Source organism: Cherax quadricarinatus, chromosome 39 (assembly GCF_038502225.1).
Source record: "Cherax quadricarinatus isolate ZL_2023a chromosome 39, ASM3850222v1, whole genome shotgun sequence".
NCBI classification, from domain to species: domain Eukaryota; kingdom Metazoa; phylum Arthropoda; class Malacostraca; order Decapoda; family Parastacidae; genus Cherax; species Cherax quadricarinatus.
Genome location: NC_091330.1, coordinates 4,505,838 through 4,512,459, shown reverse-complemented (window position 1 = coordinate 4,512,459; position 6,622 = coordinate 4,505,838).

Genomic DNA, 6,622 nt, shown 5'->3' with positions numbered 1-6,622 from the left:
CAGCACACTGCTGATCTGTACGATTTTGTTCAATTCTCAGCTCCCGAGGGAAGAACCTGACCCAGCTAAGAGTTGTCACACCCACACAGGCAGCTCCCCCCACACACACACCACAACTATTTCCCCACACCGTACGGAAATATCGTGTCAACAGTATGTATACTAATAGATTTCCTGGCAAAATTATAGGAAGGCTCCCTTGCTAACCTGACGTCTCGTGACTCTCTCCATGGCAAGCAATGGGTTATTTACAATCGTGTCATTCATAACTGATTTGATGGGACGTGAGCTAGAGCACACCACAACAGTGCTGTGTAAGATTTATCTGTTAAAAGCTATACTGTGATCACAGTGCGGGGCCTATGCTAACTTTCCTCGTGTGTATAGAAATATACTTAGCTGGTTGTAGCTTTTTAGGCCAGTGTGGTCCAGGAGGTAGTGCTCTGAAAAGCAAAAAGGGCACAAATAACCCTAACATAGGAGGGAGGAGCTTACGACGACGTTTTGGTCCGACTGACCTGCTGGTTGTAGGACTCGCCTACACTCACAACCCACCCACACACACAACCCACCCACACACACACAGCCCACCCACACACACAACCCACCCACACACACAACCCCCCCACACACACAACCCACCCACACACACACATCCCACCCACACACACACATCCCACCCACACACACATCCCACCCACACACACATCCCACACACACACACACACATCCCACCCACACACACACATCCCACCCACACACACACAACCCACCCACACACACAACCCACCCACACACACAACCCACCCACACACAACCCACCCACATACAACCCACCCACACATGCAACCCATCCACCCACACAACCCACCCCCACTCACAACCCACACACACACACAACCCACCCACACATACAACCCACCCACACACACAACCCACCCACACACACAACCCACGCACACTCACAACCCACCCACACTCACAACCCACCCACACTCACAACCCACCCACACACACACAACCCACTCACACACACAACCCATCCACCCACACAACCCACCCACACTCACAACCCACCCACACACACACAACCCACTCACACACACAACCCATCCACCCACACAACCCACCCACACTCACAACCCACACACACAACCCACCCACACTCACAACCCACACACACACACCACCCACCCACACAAACCACCCACACACACAACCCACCCACACACAAAACCCACCCACACACACAACCCACCCACACACACAACCCTCCCACACAACCCACCCACCCAACCCACCCACACACACAACTCACCCACACACACAACCTACCTACACACAACCCACCCACAGTCACAACCCACCCACACACACAACCCACCCACACTCACAACCCACCCACACTGAAATCATACAAGAAACGTAAAATAATATGTTTTTCGTTTAATTATGCACGTCTGTTCAAAGGACCAAAGTATATTCTAGGATACACGTTAAGACACATGTAGAGCGTCTTACTGTCAATTTGCAGACCGTGGTTCCCCCATCCCGTCCACCCTTCTAATTATTCATTGATAGTTGTTTATTACAACTTAACTTGAGTTCATGCATGCTAAGATATGGATGAGGTGCTTGAATATTCATCGTGCTTACTCTTCTAATGCTCCAGGTATTAAGTATTGGCTGTTAGACTACTACAGCCCCCCACACAAACCCCACGAAACGTCTGAAATAAAGATACCCAGATGTTGCACATGTGTCTGATTTTTATCTTAGCTTAAATAATAGATCAGTTAGCCTGACCTCAATTGTGGGAAAGTTGATGGAATCAATTGTGGATACAATTTCAAACCATCATGAATGATATAATTTAATCAATAAATCTCAGTATTTTTTTTTTAAAGGGCATTCTTTCCTTGCGAATTTACTAACCTTTTCACTAGAGTAATAGAGGTGGTAGACAAAGATAAAAAATATGATTTTGCATTTATGGACTTCAGAAAAAACCATACCCCCGGCCGGGATTGAACCCGCGGTCATAGTCTCAAAACTCCAGCCCGTCGCGTTAGCCACAAGACCAGCTAGCCACAATAAGATTCATCCAACTAGGTATATTTCTACACCATAGGAAAGTTAGCACAGGCACCTCTGTGACCACAAATGCAAGTTTTTACAGACGAATCTCCAGCTAGCGTGGCCGTGACGAACTCTAGCTCAAGTCCCGGCCGGGGGTATGGTTTATTTGCAATCGTGTCATTACGATTTCTTGAGTTATGGACTTCAGTAAAGGCTTCCATAAAGTTCCACACACGAGACTGGTGAAAGAAGCCGCTCATGGTATTGGATGCAAAATTCTCTATTGGATTAAGTTGTAGATGCACATAAATGGGAAGAAAGCAGAATGGGAACCCATTCACAATCTTCATAAACGACATAGATCACGAAATAAATAGCGGAATAAGTATGCCGATGACACTAAACACGACCGTCAGGTAATTCTTGTTGAGGACACTAGAAAGCTAGTGGACGACCTGGATAGGTTGATGCTCTGGTCGGAGAAGTGACAAGAGGCAGTTGAGTGCAGACAGATGTAAGAATCTGATCCTAGGAACATAGCTATGGTACTTATATGCTAAGTAATGCAGAAATTAGTCTAATACGTTGCCAAAAGGTTTAGGAGTTCTGGTTAGCAGAAAGTTAATGGCAAAACAACAGTGGACAAGTTTCTTGGCTTCATATCATGAAGAATAGATAACATAGGTCATCAGGATATACTCAAGTTTCTATGTTTGGCCTCGTTTAAATTATGCTGCTCAATTCTGGTCTCAGTGTTACAGAATATACATAAATGCGCTTTAAAATATACAAAGAAGAATGACGATGTTTATCCCATATATCAGAAACCTTTCCCATGAAGATAGGCTGAAGGCACTGAATTTGCATTGTGTGAAGATGTGGACTCGTGGGAGAGGGACATGAAGTGTACAAGTAGCAAACAGGAATAAATGACGGGGATATAAACGGCACGCTGAAAATATCTAACCAATCACAGGACTAGTAGCAACGGATTCAGGCTGATTAAGTTGAGATTTAGAAAAGGTATTGGGAAGTACTGGTCTGGCAACAACTGTAGATGAGTGGAAGAAACTCCCAGGTAGCGTCATTGAGGCGAGAACTTCGTGTAACTTTAATTATAGGCTGGGGTGAGTGGGAGTGGTTGAGAGAGAGCTGACCTGCCTAGCTTCGGCCAATAGGCTTATTGCAGTGTTTATTCTTAAGTAACTGAGAGGCAGGGCCAGCAACAGACTCGACCCTGGTAACCACAACTAGGTGAGTGAACAGGCATGCATACACGCGCGTGAGAGTGGATGGGTGGGAAACAGGGAAAGAAAAAGTGACCTATATCCTTGTGCTGCCAAATTAATGCGAGTACTAAGGAGAGAGTAGTCAAGTTGACCTCAGCTTGAACATATACGGTACTGGACACTATGAACCAAGCTAATTTTTTTTTTACCTAGCCTTCTCATGAAAATGACTTGGCTGTTTTTCTAATCACCATAAACGACACTGATTTCACTTCCATTACCTGCGAAGATATCAGTTTGTGTTCAAGTTTGTCGTCACCGCACTTGAGAAAACTTGTTTTTGTCTAATAATGCTAATTTATATTCGTAAGTATTTCTTTACTTTAGAAATTATTGTAGAAATACATGTGGTTATGTGTGTGTTTACGGCGTGTTACGACCCACACAGTCCCTAAGTGTTTAGAGGCTGCTGTGAGAGCAGTAAACAACAAAATCCTATTCAAATATGGTAGCTATAACCTGCCAGCGAGATCACATGTACACACACACATTATATATATATATATATAATATATATATTATATATATATATATATATATATATATATATATATATATATATATATATATATATATATATATATATGTGTGTGTGTGTGTGTGTTTTTATAGGTGTGTGTATTAGAACACAAGAAACCATTCGTGGCGAAACGTTTCCTCAATAAATATGTTAAACTATGCATAAGTGCCTTTGCCCACAAAGGAAATTATACAATTTGGAACGAGATAATGTGTAAAATATATATATATCCAGTGGACATGTGTGATCATGCGGTGACTAGCAGCTTGCTAACTCAGAGGTCGTTAGCCCAGATTGTTCTGACCACATGACGCTAAATTTGCGAGTGTGTTTAGGAGAATGTTTGTTGTGGCATTCTCAGCCCACACACTGTTCAAAAGCTCGTGTTTGGGTGGCTGCACAAGGCGCCTTCTAGCAATCCGGAAATGAAAGTAGGACGAGTGAACTTTACACTGAGGGTACTCGTAGTCTGGCAGGGAAATGCGAGAGAGGAGTCAATGTCGCGTTTTAAAATGTGAGAGGAGTCAATGTCGCGTCTTCAAATGCCTTATCATTCTGAGACACTATGTACTTACCCGGAGACAAATGGCGCAAGACCATGTGGGGAAACATGGAGACAGTTTACAGGGAGGCTTCTCTTGAAGAATCCTGTGTCACAGGCGAAACGCCTCCAGTAAAAATTCCTCTCTGCAAATTGTTTATTGTATGCACTCGTTTATTTCTGACAGAGGTGCTCGGAGTCTCCGTTCCTGGCCCCGCCTCTTAACTCTCACATGACTGCTTTCTCAAGTTTCTTCCCTTGGAGGGGAGGACGTGTTCCTTGTTGCTGGTGAAGGGCTCTTGATCCAAAGTACTGGAGCTACTCTCCTCTTCTTCAGATGAAACCTGAATTCCTTCCATTCTTTACGTGATGGTTGTATAACCTTTACGGGTTTAGCGATTTCTCATAAAAATAATTCAACACGTTTCTTGCCTCATGGGCCTTTTCGTATCTACACTTAAAACTGCGTAGGATTTTTGTTTCACCACTTAACCACCTGAGACTGAAAAAGTGCTTCCTAACATCTCTGATTCATTTGCTACCTTACCGGTATTGTAGATCAATGGTTCAAAGAACCGACACGTTGATAAATTAGACACATGTGCAACCAAACCATACCCCCGGCCGGGATTGAACCCGCGGTCATAGAGTCTATGACCGCGGGTTCAATCCCGGCCGGGGGTATGGTTTGTTTGCAATCGTGTCATTACGATTTCTTGAGACATGTGCAACTCTTGGGTATCTTTATTGACGAAACGTTTCGCCACACAGTGGCTTCATCAGTCCATACCTTACCGGTAGCTTAATTGTTTGAGAGCTCGGCTCACAACCGAATGCTCTCTGATTTAATACCCGGACGAGTCGACAAGTACATGCATGCCTCTTAGCACCTGCTGCCTCTATTCACCTAGTAATAAGCAAGTACCTAGTTGTTGCGACTGTTGTACGTAGCATCCTGAGAGGTGTTACGACCGTTGTGCGTAGCATCCTGAGAGGTGTTACGACCGTTGTGAGTAGCATCCTGAGAGGTGTTACGACCGTTGTGCGTAGCATCCTGAGAGGTGTTACGACTGTTGTGAGTAGCATCCTGAGAGGTGTTACGACTGTTGTGCGTAGCATCCTGAGAGGTGTTACGACCGCTGTGAGTAGCATCCTGAGAGGTATTACGACCGTTGTGAGTAGCATCCTGAGAGGTGTTACAACCGTTGTGAGTAGCATCCTGAAAGGTGTTACGACCGCTGTGAGTAGCATCCTGAGAGGTGTTACAACCGTTGTGAGTAGCATCCTGAGAGGTGTTACGACTGTTGTGAGTAGCATCCTGAGAGGTGTTACGACTGTTGTGAGTAGCATCCTGAGAGGTGTTACGACTGTTGTGAGTAGCATCCTGAGAGGTGTTACGACTGTTGTGAGTAGCATCCTGAGAGGTGTTACGACCGTTGTGAGTAGCATCCTGAGAGGTGTTAAGACTGTTGTGAGTAGCATCCTGAGAGGTGTTACGACTGTTGTGAGTAGCATCCTGAGAGGTGTTACGACCGCTGTGAGTAGCATCCTGAGAGGTGTTACAACCGTTGTGAGTAGCATCCTGAGAGGTATTACAACCGTTGTGAGTAGCATCCTGAGAGGTGTTACGACTGTTGTGAGTAGCATCCTGAGAGGTGTTACGACCGTTGTGAGTAGCATCCTGAGAGGTGTTAAGACTGTTGTGAGTAGCATCCTGAGAGGTGTTACGACCGTTGTGAGTATCATCCTGAGAGGTGTTAAGACTGTTGTGAGTAGCATCCTGAGAGGTGTTACAACCGTTGTGAGTAGCATCCTGAGAGGTGTTACGACTGTTGTGAGTAGCATCCTGAGAGGTGTTACGACCGTTGTGAGTAGCATCCTGAGAGGTGTTAAGACTGTTGTGAGTAGCATCCTGAGAGGTGTTACAACCGTTGTGAGTAGCATCCTGAGAGGTGTTACGACTGTTGTGAGTAGCATCCTGAGAGGTGTTACGACCGTTGTGAGTAGCATCCTGAGAGCTGGTACCGTACATAGAGCCGGGCTCTGAGAGGCGCCGAGGCAGGACAACAGTTTATAGTTTACAATTCGTGTGTTTACAAAAGCGATCAAAGATTTTAAAGAAGGAATCAGTATTTACAAGAAATAATTATATATTTTCCTTGTACAGCAGTATATGATACGACACATGTGAAG